Source organism: Heloderma suspectum, chromosome 6 (genome assembly GCF_057233095.1).
Source record: "Heloderma suspectum isolate Gila_16-S chromosome 6, 16-S_ref, whole genome shotgun sequence".
NCBI classification, from domain to species: domain Eukaryota; kingdom Metazoa; phylum Chordata; class Lepidosauria; order Squamata; family Helodermatidae; genus Heloderma; species Heloderma suspectum.
The window spans coordinates 2,677,908-2,696,570 of record NC_139463.1 but is presented as its reverse complement, the minus strand read 5'-3'; the positions used below and the strand labels follow the sequence as shown (position 1 = coordinate 2,696,570).

At 43.8% G+C, this 18,663-nt stretch overlaps 1 protein-coding gene and 1 pseudogene across 4 annotated transcripts in view; one reads left to right on the top strand and one right to left on the bottom strand.

The window, feature by feature from the left end:
* The window catches only part of CADM1 (cell adhesion molecule 1), a 524,284-nt gene that overhangs the window by 428,144 nt on the left and 77,477 nt on the right, over nucleotides 1–18,663 (bottom strand). The window lies entirely within an intron of this gene.
* Nucleotides 2,592–2,659, top strand: LOC146340370 (U5 spliceosomal RNA; annotated as a pseudogene).

Sequence of the window (18,663 nt, the reverse complement as noted above, 5' to 3'; positions counted from 1 at the left end):
AATAGCACTCCTAATAGCATAAGAAAGTATTTCTGGAAAAAAATTCCCATTCAAAAATTGTCTGGAAAAGCCACACTGCTACAAAAAATGCCAAAGAGTTACTAGACCACCTACCTACACATGCTAGGCTAGTCATTTTATGATAGCATGTTTACGCTAGCTTACTCCGCAGGTTGCCTGAAGGCTGTGTTCCTTCTCCTAGCAAGCAACCAGTGGAATGGTTCTTTACAAGCCTGGCTTAAGATTATGTTTTCTTTTATAAATAAAATAATCACAGTAGTACTGGAGGGACTCAGAAGGGCAACCCACACCATTTCCCACCCTAACGTTGACTACCAAAAAGTCAAGAGCATCTCTGGCAAGCATACCGCCTCCCTTCCTTGAAAGCCTTCAAGAAAGGAAATGACACACCCTCCTGGGAAGTGTGTTCCGCTGCTGCGCTGATTTTAGACTTCCCCTGGTGCTATGATTAAATAGACCTCCCTGTAATGAGATGCACACTCCATTTTCTGGACCCATGATGATTATTAGGAGAGGCACCCACTGTATTCTTTGGGTGCTGCTATTCTAGAATTTTAAAAAGAAAATTTTTCAAAGGGGCAGTTAGCAACTCTGAAAACTGCACCCCTGCCCCGGAGCCCTGATTCGCACTCGGCTCTCCAGCAACTCCACTTGACTACTTTTTGTGAAAAAGTTTCAGGGTACAATCATGACACACACAATGAGACACCTTCCAATCACCTCATTTATTCTGGTTGAGAGGAGATTCAGTGTTCCTTTGTGTCAAAATAAAGAGGGCCACTGGGAGAGACAGGAACACATACAGGTATTATCATGCTGGCCTGTGACCAAAAAGGTAATTAAAACCTTCCCCTGAACAGGTGGGCACCAGAAAACCCCACTATTATTGTCTATAACTGCCAAATAATGTCCTTCAACATTCTAGTTGTCATAAGAAGTCAGAGGGATCTGAAAGCCTATTTCTGTTCTTTGACATTTGGCCTATAACAGAATTACTATTGATCTGGAGGGTCCTCCTAATAAAGCTCCAGGACCGCATAAGACTGTAGATAGTGACCAGTCTATCTACACTGGCTTTGCTATAAACACGGATCAGGGGGCCAGGATGAGAAAATAATTTATATACAAGACAGATGGATTTGAGTTTCTGGAGTTCAGGCAACATTTAGCCATAAAATACTGCTTCTCAGCCCTAGGTTTAAACATGGCAGAAACTATACTTTAGGACAGTTGCTAACCCTATAATACTGTGGGATAGGATGATCTGCCACTAAAAGATTTATCACCTATCCCATACACCTGTGACTCATAGCACCTGCCAGTACTCCAGCCCTGGCCAACAGATTTCCTAATGATGCTGGGTGCAACTAGTATAAAGCAACATGGTGGCTAGAACTGGGATGCCAACAGCCACTGTGAGCAGCGGAAAAACGTGTTCAGCAATTACTATTAAAGGAAGAGAAAAGGGAAACAGACAGAGGCTCAAAGTGCTTGGATGAGCATGCAAGCTGCTGCCTATCAGGCACCAGAACCTTTCAATGCTGAAGCATTAGCTGGATCACCACACTCACATTCCTATCCAGTCTTATACATGCTATGCTATTTTCCTGTCCCCTCTTGCCTCCATCTGTCCACCCAGTTTCCACTGTTAAGCCTTCTGGCCAAGGGCCACACCACTTCTGTGCTCTGAAAAAGTACAGCACACCCTTGGCACTAAAATATCCTAAACAGAAGAATCAAAATATATGTGAACCCATGCTCCAATTTTTGGCTGATTCTGAAAAAGTGACAGAAAAATCATTGTGTAATATGGAGATTTAGCAGGATTGAAAGAAAGCTATGATGGTAATCCAAGAAACACTGGCAGAGCTAGACCTTCTTTGAGGCATGCTTAAGGTTGTGATCAAGACCAGTTTATAAGTATGTGTTACTTGTGATAAACCAAGCTCATATGACTTTTTTCTTCAAAAAGAGACATGCAGCATCCACCACAGCTAAACAGAACTCCAGACTATCTACATGGCAGTATGATGCAGCTGATGCAAGACTGAAATGGGGACACTTTTCAGGGAAGCACAACTGGCCACATAATGTGGGGTTTGTGCAGAAGAAAGAGATTTGCTTTTTAATTCTGACTGAACTATGCTCATCTTGAGGGGATCGTTCCAGTCTTTTTTCAGCTATGTGTGCTCATGCGCTCTCTCTCTCTCTCTCTCTCTCTCTCCCTCTGAGGTCAATGAAAGGGAAAGTAAGAGCAGGGCCACACATTCTCTGTCCTGTCAAGCAATTTGCTGCACATATAGTTGACTCCAAACTTGTAATTTTTGAACTGAAATATAATCTGCAGTCCTGCTTTCCTTTCAGTATGCTTTGGAAGAGGCTAGTTAGAACATGGAAAACGTTTAAAAAGCATCATGCTGATTTTAAAACCTAGTGTCAGGAGCGCCCTAGCTGCCTCTTGCAGTCCCCTCCAACAGCCAACTCAGGCCACAGATGACGAGGATTCTTTCCAAGGCTTTATTCCTTTATTGCTTTATGACTCTTTCAGATACTAATCACTAGTGGGACTCTGGTTTCTCTTCAGATCGCGTAAATCTTTCGCCTTTTACTAAGGATTTCCGTGGAGAGGAACACCAATTTTTAACTCTCAGAACCGCTGTCTATTCTCTTTGAGCAATCATGGAGGACGGGGGAAGTGCCAGATGACTGGAGGAGGGGTAATGTTGTCCCTATCTTCAAAAAGGGTAAAAAGGAGGAACCTGGGAACTACAGACCAGTCAGTCTGACATCAATCCCTGGGAAAATTCTGGAGCAGATCATAAAGCAATCCATCTGGAAGCACCTTGACAACAATGCCGTGATTACTCGAAGCCAACATGGATTTGTCAAAAACAAGTCCTGCCAGACAAATCTGATCTCATTTTTGGATCAAGTCACCTCCCTTGTAGACTGTGGGAATGCTGTAGACATCATATACCTCGACTTCAGCAAAGCTTTCGACAAAGTGCCCCATGATATCCTGATGAGCAAACGAGCTCGAAGTGGGCTAGATGAAACAACGATCCGGTGGATCCACAGTTGGCAACAGAATCGGACTCCAAGAGTGCTTATCAATGGGACCTTCTCCAACTGGGGAGAGGCAACGAGTGGGGTACCGCAGGGCTCAGTCCTGGGCCCAGTGCTCTTCCACATTTGTATTAATGACTTGGAGGAGGAGGTGCAGGGAATGAAGATCAAATTTGCAGATGACCCAAAATTGGGAGGGATAGCTAATACTTTGGAAGACAGAAACAAAATTCAAAGTGATCCGGATAGACTGGAGCGCTGGGCAGAAAACAACAGAATGACATGTAATAGGGACAAATGCCAAGTTCTGCACCTAGGAAAAAGAAACCAAATGCACAGTTACAAGATGGGGGATACGTGGCTCAACCACACTACGAGCGAGAAGGATCTTGGAATTGTTGTCCATCACAAGCTGAATATGAGCCAACAATGTGATGTGGCTGCAAAAAAGGCAAATGCTCTTTTGGGCTGCATTCATAGAAGCATCGCTTCCAAATCCCGGGAAGTACTAGTTCCCCACTACTCAGCACTGGTTAGGCCTCATCTGGAGTACTGTGTCCAGTTCTGGGCACCACACTTTAAGAAGGATGCAGACAAACTGGAGAGGGTTCAGAGGAGGGCAACAAAGATGATCAGGGGACTGGAAACAAAGCCCTATGAAGAGAGACTGAAAGAACTGGGCCTGTTTAGCCTTGAGAAGAGAAGACTGAGGGGAGATATGATAGCACTCTTCAAGGACTTGAAAGGTTGTCACAGAGAAGAAGGCCAGGATCTCTTCTTGATCATCCCAGAGTGCAGGACACGGAATAATGGGCTCAAGTGACAGGAAGCCAGATTCCGGCTGAACATCAGGAAAAACCTCCTGAGTGTCAGAGCAATACGACAATGGAACCAATTACCTGGGGAGGTGGTGGGCTCTCCCGCGCTGGAGGCCTTCAAGACGAGGCTGGACAGCCATTTGTCAAGGATGCTCTGACTTGGATTCCTGCATTGAGCAGGGGGTTGGACTCGATGGCCTTGTAGGCCCCTTCCAACCCTACTATTCTATGATTCTATGATTCTATAGTGACTAAGCAAGGAACAGCACTGGGGAAAGATAGCAGAGTAGCCTAAGCTCCAGGTAAGGCAGTTGGTCCCTGTCTGAAGGGGACCACGGGAAGTCTCTGAACTTATGGGCTATGGAGAGATCCTCCCTCTTTCCCTTGGGTCCTCGGGACGTGACCGTTGTTTGAGCGCCAAACGAGCGGTACGCCTCCTTTCAATGCCCTCCATCTGTCGTCGTTCCCTGCGTCTGCGCCGAGCATCCAGCAAGCCCCCCGCCAGCGCTCTCTCACTGCCAGGGTCACTATCTATCCCAGGAATGCTGGCAGGAGGAATCTCTGCCAGCTGCTGTGCTTGTGAGAGATGAGTGAGCTCCTCTCCCACGGATTGCTGTTCCTCCTCAGAATCAGAACTGCTCTGGGGCTCTATGGGCTCAGTTTCCACCCTGACACCTAGCTGCAAATTTAGCAAGCTGTTTTCTGGCATACTGGGGCGAGGGTGTTTAGCTGTAGCAATCAGAGGGTTTTATGGCACAAGAGTAGCTGGAATATGATGAACCTCAAGAGGCCACACAGCTAAAGGAGGTCAATTATTAATAGTAAATATATTCTGGACCAAGGGTGGGAAGAAGGTAGATCTCCAGTGGTTTTGGACTTCAACTCCAAGATGTCCCTGCCAACAAGGCCAATGATTAGGAATGCTGAGAGTTGGAAGACCAATACACCTGGAGATCTACTTTCTGCCCACCCCTGTTCTAGCCTACATCAAAGTTTTGAATTCTTTAAAAATAGACATGCGAGCGTGCATGCACACACACCCTCATCTATATTAGCAGGAGAAGGATAGGAGAAAATTGCTAATTTTCCAGGGAATTATTGCTGTAAATTGACAAAAGTTTAGAAATACTTTAGGCATTTATAATCCATCTGCCAATCCAATGAATTCATGGGGCAGAGCACAAAACAATCATAAAACAGTAAAACAAAATCCAAAGAAAAGCAGTAATCTGCTGACATCACATCATACTTCATGTTTAAGTTACACATTCAACATGCAGGTTTGGCTAAGGCAGCATACCTAGATGAATAAAATTCCAATTTGGAAAGAATTTTCATGTTGTAAGGAAGACTTGAAAATGTACTGGAACAAAGACTGTTAATTGAAACCAAGTGTCTTCGTCTCAAGAATTGACTTGCTTCTCTCTTTATTTTTTTTACATTTGAGAGTAAAAATTCAGAGCTAGTGGCAAATTAATAAGGCAAATTAAACACAAAATGGTGACCCACACAGGAGTTTGGGCATCCTATGGTAGCATTACACAAATCACACTACAGAAGGGTTGCCCTTTCCAATGTAGCAAACCTCTCTGGCATGGCCTAATGAAGGAATCCATAAGAAAGGACGTAGCAAGGAGCAACACCCACCGTCTGAGCCCTACTACCTAGGAATTATCACTTCATTTTAAAAGAGAGACAACACATTTTTCAGACGTCCTCCCCAAAGAAACAAAAATTTAATGCATTCTGATCTTGGGTGTTGCCTCTGCAGGAGCTGTTTCAATCAAGAAGAGCATTTCATTACATTAACCTAAGCAGCCAAAGTATGCAGCTCCCAGCAAGTCCTCCGTCTACCTGGAAATTCAGCTATTCAAAAAAGTGATATATATCTTAACATTCGTTTTTAGGGAAGACCCCTGAGATTAGACAAAAACCCTGGGCTATATTCTGCAAAAAGTATTCTAGTTCCACACTTGGAGCTATATTCTCAAAAAGTAGTTATTTACCTTTTTCTATCTGCTTACATTTCATTCTTCAGTTATCAGTCCCACAGGATAAACCAAAAGGGTAATATCTGCATAAAGCTATACATTTAAAATAAAACTTGCCTAAATCTTGAAATGTAAGGGAGTTCATCCAAAAAGCATTTAAGTTTCTTTATTATTCATTCATTCGTTTGTTCATTCGTTCATTTCATTTCTATACCGCCCAATAGCAGAAGCTCTCTGTGCGGTTCACAAAAACTGAAACCAAAAAGCACAGGGTAAAACAATATAAAATATAAAAGCATTAAAACCACAACAATACAACCAGAATAAAACCTAGCAGCAATGCAGAGATTTAAAATACAGATTTAAAACATCAAAGCTAAAAGACTACAATGCTAAAGTGCTAAAATGCCTGGGAGAATAAAAAGCTTTTGAAACCTGGTGCCCTAAGGAATACAGTGTAGGTGCCAGGCGAACCTCACTGGGGAGCTCATTCCACAGCCGGGATGCCACAGCAGAAAAGGCCCTCTTCCTAGTAGCCACCTGCCTCAATTCCGTTGGCAGGGGCTCATGGAGAAGGACCGCTGAGGATGATCTTATGGTCCAGGCAGGCACATTGTCAGGGCTGGATCAGAGCCCATAGAGTCCCAAAGCAGTTCTGATTCTGAGGAAGAAACAAAAACCGTGGGAGAGAAACCCGCTTGCTTTTCAGAGGCGCAGCTGGAGGGAGAGCCCCTCCCTGCTCACATTCCCAAGAGTGACAGTGACCCTGGCAGGGAAAGGGAGGGACAACTGGAGCTTCTAGATGTGAGGCGCCAGCGCAGAGACAAGCGGGAGGTTGCAGGCGCTGAGTGGAGGCGCTCAGCCTGCTTGGCACAACGACAACAGCTGCTCTCTGATGCCCCACAGGAAAGGGGTGGACTCTCTCCTCCTAGCCCTTAAGTTCAGAGGCTTCCCGCCCTTTCCTTCCAAACAGAGACCAACCGACTCTATAAAGCCGGGATCCCCTGGTAGGCTGCTCCCTTAAGTTTTCCTCTCAGGCTCAGGCAATTAGCATCTGTAAGCATCATTAGGTTGAATGGAAATAAAGCCTTGGAAAAGAGCCCTTTTGTCTGCGTGTTGATTCTGGCTACTTGAGGATTTCAGAAGGCAGCTAGGGTGCTCCTGACACACATATGGGAGGAAGCGATCCTTCAGATAACCTGGCCCCAAGCTGTTACGGGCTTTGACTGTTATGGACTGGCAGCCTGTGCAGCTGGAGAAGTACTGGTGTAAAATGAGCTCGTTGGCCAGTCCCTGTTAACGATCTTGCTGCCCTATTCTGGACCAGCTGAAGTTTCCGGACCGTTTTCAAAGGCAGCCCCAGCCCCACATATAACGCATTGCAGTAATCCAGAGAAGAAGTTATCAGAGCATGGATAACTGTAGCTAGGCTCTCTCTGTCCAGAGAAGGGCCCAGTTGGTATATCAGCCTAAGCTGATAAAAGCTTCTCTTTTTTTAGCCTAAAGTTTTTAGGCTAATCAGTTTGCAATGTAAGTCATTCAACATAAAAATGCCCAAGTTCCATCTTTAAATGGCATACAGAATCAAGATTTAAAAACTAATCATGTCATCCGAACCTAGGCTCTTGGCTTGTTGCCCCCACACAAGCCAGGAACTGTAAACAAAGAACTCAGGTTTGCCATTCTGGCTAGCAAGGGGCACAAGTCAGGAGCCCTAGCACGGACAACTTGGTAAGCTTTCAACTCCTGGTTGGTTTAGTAGTTTCCACTGGTGGGAGGAGCCAAGCAACTGCGAACGGGCAGGGTGTACCAGCACACAGCTTGATCACAGAAAGTCAGGATTTTCTGGAATTCCGGCTTATTACTGCATGAGAATGCGGCCAATGAAGATCGGATTTTTGACAGTTGCACCAGTGAGTGATAAACATTTACACTGGCAGGTGGATGTGAACTGAAATCATATTTGCTTCTTCCTTTGAGAAGAAGTGCACAAGTTCCATTATGACAGTATTTGATTTTGAAAAGCTTTTGAAACTGTTTTAACCTTTGTCTGAAATATTTGTGTTATGATGGCAGATCAGTGCTTCTTCAAGCTCTTCACTCTCTTCCTTTTTGCTTCCTTTCAAGGAAAATGTATCTTCTATTGTAACCTAAAGTTTTTTCCAGTTCTCTCCAAGGCTTCTCTTGCTAAAACCAGGACTCAATTTTTGTAGGGACTGCAAGATGGACTTGCCAAACCTTGCTAGACCCAAACTTGATAACAGGCTTTGGCCTGCAGGCTTTCATGGTAGAAAGAAACCACACAGGCAGTGGACAAGCCACTTTAGAGAATCCATGTTCCACTACACGGCAAGCTGGCATTCTGTGCTATTGCTTCTAGCCAATAAACTAGAGAGGAACAAAAAAGGGACAGAAGCACAGTATAACTTCATTCACACACTATAAAACAAAGATATCCATGGGAGATTTTTATCTGGACTGCCAAAGGAAGCTCTCCAAGAGCCCCCCCACACACACACACACTTACTTGAACATAAAACTAATGATGGAACAGAACAGGTATCCAAGTTCAAAACGCTATTTCATCCCCCAGATAATGCATATGTTCGTAGTATTTCAAGTCTGAAATACTATAAACTTTGCTTAATAAAAGAAAAACGGAGCATCCAGACTTAAACGTTCCTGCAAGATTTTGGTTTAATAAACCAGCATTTCTCAACCATTTTAAAATGGAGCCACTTCCCAAACAGTCCAGCCCAATATATTCCAAATTCAAACACAGTCCCCCACCTCCAGTAGCTTCCCTGCCCAGGAAATTACTGTAAATTGATACATAGGTAATTCATCAAGTCTTAGCAAGATTTTGTTACACATATGTAAAATAAAGATATGTGAATTGGATGACCTACCAAGTTCCGAACTACTAAGGAGGGAAGAAGACACTGGTGCAGTTTCTTGAGCAACCCTTCGTTTATGTTTAAAGTATCATCTGTACCTTTACAGAGAGTTCTTGCCTCCCACAGTGGAGGACAGTAGAGAGTTAAAAACAGGAAGCCAAGAGAAAAATATCTATATAAAAACGTACATGTAATAAGGCTACAGACCATTGGGCAGCTGCCAGAAAAATGATGGAATGCAGTATAGTTTACTTATTTCTTTTTAATGGCTCCAACATTCCACCTGAAAAATTGGTCCCGGAGCTGTATAATTGGGGATAAAAATGAAATGACAGTTTCCATTTGTCAGCATGAAAGCTGATCACTTATATTTTTCATAGAGCTGAGGAGAGTGCATGGGGTCCTGAGGTTTACCTAAGAATAGGAGGAATGAATACCAGAATTTCTGGATGGTGCAAGCTATTGGAAATGAGTATGGTAAGTTTTCAAAATGGCAAAGAACACACATATCAAGCTCCACATTTAGGGTCTAAGGCACCCTTAAGCAAGCTGCTCTCAGCCTCAGGTCTGCAATACATGTATTGCACAACTACTGAAATAATAAAAGTCCTTGAATTATGCTGTATAAATGCTTATTACTTCAAAAACCTACACACAGTCCATGAATCTCTCTTGTATAGGTCCAGTGACCTGAATGGGAGTTTGTTAAGCTATTTTTTAAACAACTCCCACTTCTTCTCATGGCCACTGAAGCCAACATTGTCTACCCACTTCCAATGGGGGGGGAGGTGTTTTCAACCACATTACTAAAACAGAACAAAATGTGATTCATTTCTCCAGTCTCTACCCACTCCCCTTATCACATGGTTACCCTGCTTTGCAAGTATTTAAGGCAGGCTTTAAAACAAAAGTTAAGAATGTTCCTGAGAACAACCCAGCATGACTGCAGTAAAATCCAGAGACCATTTCCAACAGCTCAAGCCAGCCTGCTGCCAAGTGCTTATTAGAAGCCATGTTCCTTGGTTCCCTTCATCATCATGCCACTTAGAAAATTCATTCTGCAGTTTCCTTAATTGACCTAAAGACGGACAATGCCTCCAAAAATTAGAAACGGTTCTTATTTTTCTTGCCAACAGCGTCCCACCAGGCGTTCTGCCTGATCAAACCCATTAACAGAAGGAACTTGGTACAGGAAGCCAATAACCTTTTCATTCCCACCGGAGAACACCATCATCCTCACAAAAGGAACTATTATTTGACCAGGAGGCACATTGCTGGAAAGAAAGAAAGAAAGAAAGAAAGAAAGAAAGAAAGAAAGAAAGAAAGAAAGAAAGAAAGTTGCACATACCAATTTTTCTTAAATGGCTCCATTTTCTTGGTGAAGTACAGTGGTTAAGGCTGTGAGCTCTGAACTGGAAATCCCCAGGTCACATCTCAGCCTAGCCATGAACACACTGCTTATTATATTATGCTTAAAATCTGCTCGGGGGGTGAGGTGGGGTGAGCTAGCTGTTGGTTATGCAGACCAGGTTCCAGGCTCCGACCTCCAAAGAGAGGAATATAGAGTAAGAGGCTGGCTGATGGTAAAGATGCCAGCCCACAGAAGCAGCTGCCCTTCCATCCATCAGCAGAGTTTTCTGACCCGCTAAAAGTATGGGTAACCTTAACATCCCAATATCTCCCCACCCCCAATATCTGTAAAATGGGAATAAAACCACTCGCCCATCTTATAGGATTGTTGTAAAGATCAGGTGAATTATATGAAGCACAATATAAACCCTGCCAGACTAAACGTATCTCTTTTTATTATTATTGGGTTACTAGCTTTCTGGATTGTGGGAATGCTGTTGACATAATTTATCTTGATTTCAGAAAAATGTTTGGTAAAATTCCATGATATTTTGGCTAGCGAACAGGTTAAATGCAAACGAGATTATAATAGCTGGTTGGCAACCGTACTCAAACAATGCTCATCAACAGCTCCTCAAAATGGAGGAAGGTTTCAAGTAGGTTGTTGCAGGACTCCATCCTGAGCATAATTTTCATCAATAACTCCTAGATGGAAGGGGTATAATAAAGAAGGCTGGATACAATTCTATAATGGTCTGATGTTGAGTTATTTGATTTCCACTGTAATATCATATCAGGATGTAACTGATCATAAGATCTATGACTTTTTTTGTTGAAGATGTCAAAAGAAATTTCTGTAAGTCTGCAGTTTAGTATGTTAAATTAAGCCAGATCATAAAAGGGCAGCCTGCTTGCGAGAACTATCTTCCTTTGACCCACACCAAATTCCAAACTATGCCCACAGAATATTTGACTGGCACATTTTTCAACAGGCCAGTAAATGGCCAACTTTGTGTATGAAGATCAAGCCAGGTTGAAGATATCGTGTACTACGCTGTACTATGCAAGATATGGTGTACTATGCAATTAGCTTAGGGTTAGGTTTCTTTTCTCGTTCCAGACTTTTCTAGAAAGTCAATCAGGTGACTTCAAAATTACGTGGCTGCTAGTTGTTGTAGATCGGTTTGCCACCTATACAGTAGCATTTGTTCTGATGAACACATGCTAACTGCCAAGAGGATTTCTTAATTTAAATTAATAGGATTTCTAAAAAAAAATAGTGACTTATATCCCTAGAATGTTCAATGTTAATTTCCTTGGATTAATTGTTTCCGTGCGAGAGAGAGAGAGAGAGAGAGAGATTGAGATTTATATTGTAATGACCATTGGCTACAAACAGTAAAACTTGACTTTCTCTAAGGCTATTCACACAACAGCCCACTGTGGGCTATTAACTCATGATGAGGCTGTGGTGTGTGCGGGGCACATGCGGCTGCCATTTTGAATATGTAACCCCCACTCAGGGTTTGTTGTCTCATCCGAACCCAGTAAGCATGGGTTATGCGAGGGTTAAACAATCCTCGCATAACCAATGTAAGTGCTATGGTCGTGTGAGGGTTGTTCAACCCTCACATAACCCATACTCGCTGAGTTTGCATGGCATGACAACCCCCAAGCAGGAGCTGCATATGCAAGCTGGCGCCCATGAGTGCCGCAGCTCATCATGGGTTAAATAATCCACAATGAGTCGTGGCATGTCATCTGAACCCAGTCAATATGGAACTGAGTATTTTCTGCCTATAACTGCATAGCTGCAAATCTCTAAGATTTTCCTCAGGTGCGTTTTGTACACACCATGTATTCAGTCAAGAGGTTTTTATGGTTCTGCCACACAGATTGGAGGGGTGGAGGGTGATGGTTCTATTTTACAAATATTGGAGCACTCCATTAGCAAAATAGTAGGATCAACCTTCCAAAATTTTACTCACATGCAGTATTGGCTAGGGTTATAAGCAAATGACAGCTGGTCCTTGAGAACAGCAGAATATTGAATGCAAGTTAAAAAAAATTATGCTTGCTAGGCAGTCTTGGGACGAGTTCCCAAGGGGTGAATAAATACTGTACCTGAACGTACATTCCCCCACTATTATTTCCACTAAAATCACTAGTTTCCCAGATGGTATTTCTTTAATGAAATTTAGCACCACAGGGAGCAACCACAAAGCATTGATGCTGTGGAACTTTCATTAATTTCAAATGAGAAATGCCCCCAAACCATTTAAACTGGGCAAGAATGTGTAGCAGCAGCTCTTGCCACATTGTTCCCTGTGGCTTCCTAATGCTGAGCAGTCAGGTATCAGCAACACAAGGCAAGGGTTTGGCGCAAACTGCTATATGGACAAAAGGGACATCCAAGTCACAGGGTGAGAGGCATTTTGACACTTCGGACAGAAACAAAACTAGACACTCCACAATAGCACCCTTTTTCCAAAGAGTTAGCCTATATAGTTACTACCTGCATGTTCTGCGGGACTTGCATAAATCCACACATCTCTGTGTAGCAAGTGTTAAATAGTTCTTAAGCACAATAATGGTAGTCTCCCACATCAGCCCTTGATCAGAGCAAGACTGATCTACTTGCTGAACAGACTGTGTGCCTTCCTCATAGCGCCACTCTTCTAGCATAGCACTCCCTTGCCTCTGCTTCTTTTCTTTATACTGATGTTCTTTTGCATTCAAGATCACTATTTTCCAAGATTGCACAGCTTCCTGCAGTACTTTTCCAATTCTCAATGCCAGTTTGCCCCCAAGCTTACTATTTTTCTTAAATCCCTATGTATCATGCTCTTCTCTTGATGAAGCAATGAACAGGGGGGAAAGAAAATTTTAAAAGGATCTTAAAAGGAAGCATCACTATTGTCATTCTTTGTCAGTTATGAAAATAGTGTTATGCTATACAGAAAAAGCACTAGCCCTTTTTCCTTCCCCACCCCATTTAAGACATATACTGCATTTCTACATACTGAATCCAGTTACAGATGGCAACTGTAATCATCACACCACATACTGGTCTCCGAAGAAATGTCCGAAGCGGGTTGCTTTGAAACAGCAAAGAGTCAGGACACTTGAGTCTAGACCCGAACATGCGATGAAAAGTGAATTATGTAACTGCAAACCGTGCAAATGATTTGAATGCCTCTGACTGAGCCAAATTGTGCTGGAAGAGTAGGATGTTCTGCTTAGGTACCTCTGACTTAACAGGCTTCCAGGTTGTGACTTTGCTTTGAAGATACAGATGTTCTTCGCATGACTATCAAATGGGCCACAAAAGCCAATAGTCCTCTAGCTGCTCAATTATTTCCAGAAGTTTCAACCAAAATCCAAACACTGAGATGCTATATTAAACTAATTCATTAGCCACCTTTCCATTGCTCAAGTTGCAAAACTTCTGAAAACTGTTTTTGTCTGCTAAGAGTGTGCTGAAAGTCTCTAGTCCACATGTTTTTGGAATTGTAACAGCAACATTCAAGGCAAGTCCACATTCCGTTTTTCATCCTTCATGATTACCCCCATGTACGAAATCTTTTTCAAGAGCAGATCCAGGACGTTGATGTTATTTCATAAATTTGTAAACCTATCCATGTGCAAAAGCACACAGTGACATTCATAAAAAAACAAAATACAGAAGAAGAAAATGAGGACAGATTAAACAGATAAATATCAGAAACACTAGATATCAGAAACAGAGACAACGCAACTGCAACAAGAAAGGTGCTTAAAAATTCACATTAACTAATCTTAGACAATCACACCGACCAACAGGTTTGCATCTGCCAACATACATGATGAAAGCAATCTGCAAATGTAATAAACAACTCAGTCATGAGACTGCAGCCCATGATATATTTTACATGTTGATGTAAGTACTGAACAAGTTGCCACGCACATAGACCCCATCATAAGGCATGCAAAGGCTTTGACATGGCAACTTGGAACATCAGGAGAATTTACTCACATTCTTCCCTTGTTTCCCTTGCCTCTCCCTGCCCCCCTGGTTGCCCTACCCATCTCAATGGGTTAGAGGGCCGGGGGGAGGGGGGGAGTCAGTGTGGTTCACAGAACCTCCACCTCCATCACCAGGAAACCACTCCACCTTGGAGCAGGCCTTGCGGGTTGCACCTGCTGATGCGCCAGAGAGACAGAGTGGGGATGCTGCTGGTGTACTGCCCACCCTGCAGCCCAGCCTCCTCCCTGAGCTGGCGGGGCAGTCTCAAGTGTGATGTTGGAGGAACCCAGGACGGTGGTTCTGGGTGACTTCAACTTCCATGCTGAGGCTGTCTCCGGAGTTCCAGCTCAGGACTTCATGGCCTCCATGACAACCATGGGGCCATCTCAGTTTGTCATCAGCCCAACACCTGAAACAGGGAATACATCTGATTTCATTTTTGCTCCAAGTTGTAACTTGGGTGGTCTGAATCTTGGGGGAATCCAAGTAACCCCACTGTCATGGTCAGACCATTTCCTGGTAAGATTTAAACTCACGGTGTTACTTCCCTCCTGCAAGGGGGGGGCCCCATTCGTATGGTCCGCCCCAGGAGACTGGTGGAATCCAATGGATTTCTAAATGTTCTTGGGGATTGTCCAGTGGAGAGACCTGGTGATCCAGCCGAGGCCCTAGTCTCACTGTGGAACAGTGAGATGCAGAGGGTCATCGACTTCATTGCACCTGAGTGCCCCCTCCAGCGCTATAGAGCCCGCTCCGCTCCTTGGTATACTGGGGGGCTGCAGTCGATGAAACAGGCTGGACATCAGCTAGCGTGCAAATGGCGTAAGACTCGAAGGGAAGATGACCATGCACGCTCTAGAGCACATAATCATACCTATTGCATCGCAGTGTGGGCAGCAGAGGCGGCTTATTTTGCTGCGTCCATTGTGTGCCCAAGTAGCCATCCAGCAGAACTCTTCCAGGTGGTATGGGACTTGTTAACACCCTCCCCAGCAAATGGGGCCTTGGGTTCATTGAGGACCCGTTGTGGCACTTTTGCATCACACTTTGAGGACAAAATTGCTTGTCTCTGCAGAGAACTTGACGCTGTTATTACAGTTCCAGTTGAGGTGTCTGATGCCACCATGTGCCCGGTTTTATAGGATCAGTTCCAGTTCCTGCCTGATGATTTGGACAAGGTGCTTGCAGCAATGTGACCAACCATGTGCCCACTCAATCCCTACGTCTCTTGGCTAATGAAAGCTAGCCAAGGAGGTATGACTGGGTGGGTTCAGGGAGTGATAAATGCTTCCCTGCGGGAAGGGATGGTTCCTGCTATCCTTAAGGAGACGGAAGCGCAGCCACTCTTGAAGAAGCCCACTCTGGACTCAATGGTATTAAACAACTACCACCCAGTTGCAAACACCCCTATCCTAGGGAAGGTACTTGGGAGGGTTGTGGTGAAGCAACTGCGGGCAATCTTGGAGGATATTGATTATCTAGACGCATTCCAGTTTGGGTTTCAATCTGGTTATAGGAATGAATCAGCCTTGGTCGCTTTGATGGATGACCTTGATCGAGAGAGGGACAGGGGGAGTGCAACCCTGTTAATTCTGCTCTATCTTTCATCAGCTTTTGATACCATCGATCATGGTATCCTCCTGGATCGACTCTGTGGGATGGGTATCGGAGGTACAGTGGTTCCAGTCCTGCCTATGGGGCTGATTTCAGAGACGTTGGGTGACTATTCCTCAGCCCCTTGGCAATTGAGCTGTGGGGTGCCGTAGGCTACCATCTTGTCCCCAATGTTGTTTAACATCTATATGAAATCACTGGGACCGGTCATTAGGAGATGTGGAGCTAAACGCCATCAGTATGCTAATGATACACAGCTCTATCTCCCTGTGACATCTGAATCAGGAGAGGCTGTGCAGGTCCTGGATCAGTGTCTAAACTCAGCAATGGGCTGGATGTGGGCCAATACACTGAAGCGGAATCCTGGCAAGACGGAAGCCCTGTGGGTGAATGGTTCCCAAGTCCAGGAGATACGTGCACTGTCTGTTCTGGATCGGGTTGTCTGGGGATATTCTTAGATCCATCATTGTCACTGCAGGCCCAAGTGGCCGCAGTGGCTCGGAGTGCCTTTTACCAGCTTCAGCTGGTTCGCTAGCTATGGCCTCTCCTGGACAGGGATAGCTTGGCCTCAGTGGTACAGGTCTTACTAACCTCAACACTGGATTACTGCAATGCGCTCTATGTGGGTCTGCACTTGAGGCTGGTCTGGAGCTATTGCAAAATGCAGCAGTTCGGCTGTTGTCGGGAGCTGCCCCTTTTTAGCATGTAACTCCTTTGCTGAGGGTACTGCACTGGCTGCCTGTTTGCTACTGGGCCAGGTTTGAGATATTACTCCTAGTGTACAAAGCACTAAAAATGTGGGACCAGGATACCTGAAAGAGCGCGTTCTTCTTTACCAACCTGCCAGGTCACTGAGGCCATCGGAGGGCTTGCTCCTGGTGGTTCCACAGGGACCTATGGCCCAGTTGGAGTACACCAGGAAAAGAGCCTTCAGGATGGTGGCCCCTTTCCTGTGGAATTCCCTGCCTCTGCAGGTCAGGCAGGTGCCAAAGTTGTGTTGCTTTCAGCACCTCCTGAAGACATTCTTATTTCCAGAGGCCTTCCCTGAGTGACCAGCTGCAGTTTATTAAGTTCAGAACCTGTTCTTTTAAAATGTTTTGTTTTAATTATAGGGTTTTATTCTTTTATCTTGTTTTTCACTCCTCCAAAATCTTTGATGTTGAGTGGCATATAAATATTGTAATAAATAAATAGGACTGTTTTTATTGAATTTATTGTATGTTCCTAGATCTAATTATTATACTCTGATGTTGTTTACAACCCTGGGATCCCCAGTGGTTGATGGTGTGGGCTATTAATTTATTTTAAAAATAAATGAAAGATATATCATGACACAATGCCCAAACTGCAGCTGCCCTGCATCCTGCTACCCGGATAAGTTATTATGCATACAACAAAGCTACCTAGCAGCTGTCTGTTTCCCATTATCCTGGTTCCAAGCCATACTAATTGATTTCATCATCTTCCTCCATTTAATCAAGCAGCTGGAAACCCGGCCCCATCCAAGCAAGACTTGCCACTTGTCAACATCTGGACAGGTTAATTATTAGATGTCATTTGCTGAAATGCTGCCAAGAACCCAGGTACGATGCAAACACCTGTGATGGGGGATCAACTCACTCATCCCTTTAGTCACTGTGGAAGGTAGAATTATGTAAAGGGGACAGCTTGGCCTGATCCCTTTTACGTGAAATTAGGAATTCAAAGGGCCATTAAACATTGCAAGGTATTAAAAATGTTACTTATCTTTCACAAGATTGTTTTTAAACAGCTGAGACCTAAACATGTTAACATCCTGGACAAAACTTAAGTAGTTTTTAAGATCCAACTCAATCCTGGATCTACAAATCACATACAACAGGCATCAAAATTGGGCACCTCCTCCTCTACCAATGTGTTCTCAAATCCTTCCTTCACCCAATCCCTATCATAGGTAACTGTCCATATTTCCCTTAAACACTGACTTAGGAAGCATAACCATCATTGTCCTGAAATGTTTAAATTAAGTAATGGCAGAAAGAGCATGCAAATGTGTAGATTAACTTTATTAGCTTTTATTAAGTTCTGGAAAAACCAATGCAACCTAAATATAGGTAAATGTAAGTGCGTCAACATTTCATAATACTTGGTTATGGGTTCTATTTGTATTTTTCATATTTGAAAATAGCTAAGTATATATTTGAGGTAGTTATATATTAACTTGCTCATAAATATTAAATTTTAAAATCCTGCATTGCTTGGTGTATCAAGCAAAATAAAAAAATTGTATAGTGCTCAAATCACTTCAGATATAGGCCAGTATTAAACACAGTGTGCAATCAAGGTTTGGAGGTTCACGCAAAGCATAGTTTCACTGTTCAGACTAAACAGCAAACTATGGCTTGATTAAATCAAGAAGCTGTCCACTGAGTTGTACACGCAAGGGGAGCAGAAGAGGACAGGGCTCATTCCCAATCCAATGAATGACTTATCTAAGACCATAATGGTCTTAGATAAGTCATCCAATGAATGACTTATCTAAGACCATCACTACCCCTTCATGGATCACTGCCTTGTTGTGGCGAAGGGGATTGCATAACTCAGTGAAGCCATAAGATATGCCGTGCAGGGCCACCCAAGATGGACAGGTCATGGAAGAGAGTTCTGACAAAATGTGGTCCACTGGAGAAGGAAATGGCAACCCACTCCAGTATTCTTGCCAAGAAAACCCCATGGAACATATCACAAGGCTGAAAGAGATGATGCCGGAAGATGAGCCCCTCAGGTCAGAAGGTGTCCAATATACTACTGGGGAAGAGCAGAGCATATTTCCAAGTAGTGCCAGAAAGAGTGAAGCGGCTGGGCCAAAGCCGAAAGGACACTCAGCTGTGGAGGTGTCTGGTGGTGAAAAGAAATGCTGT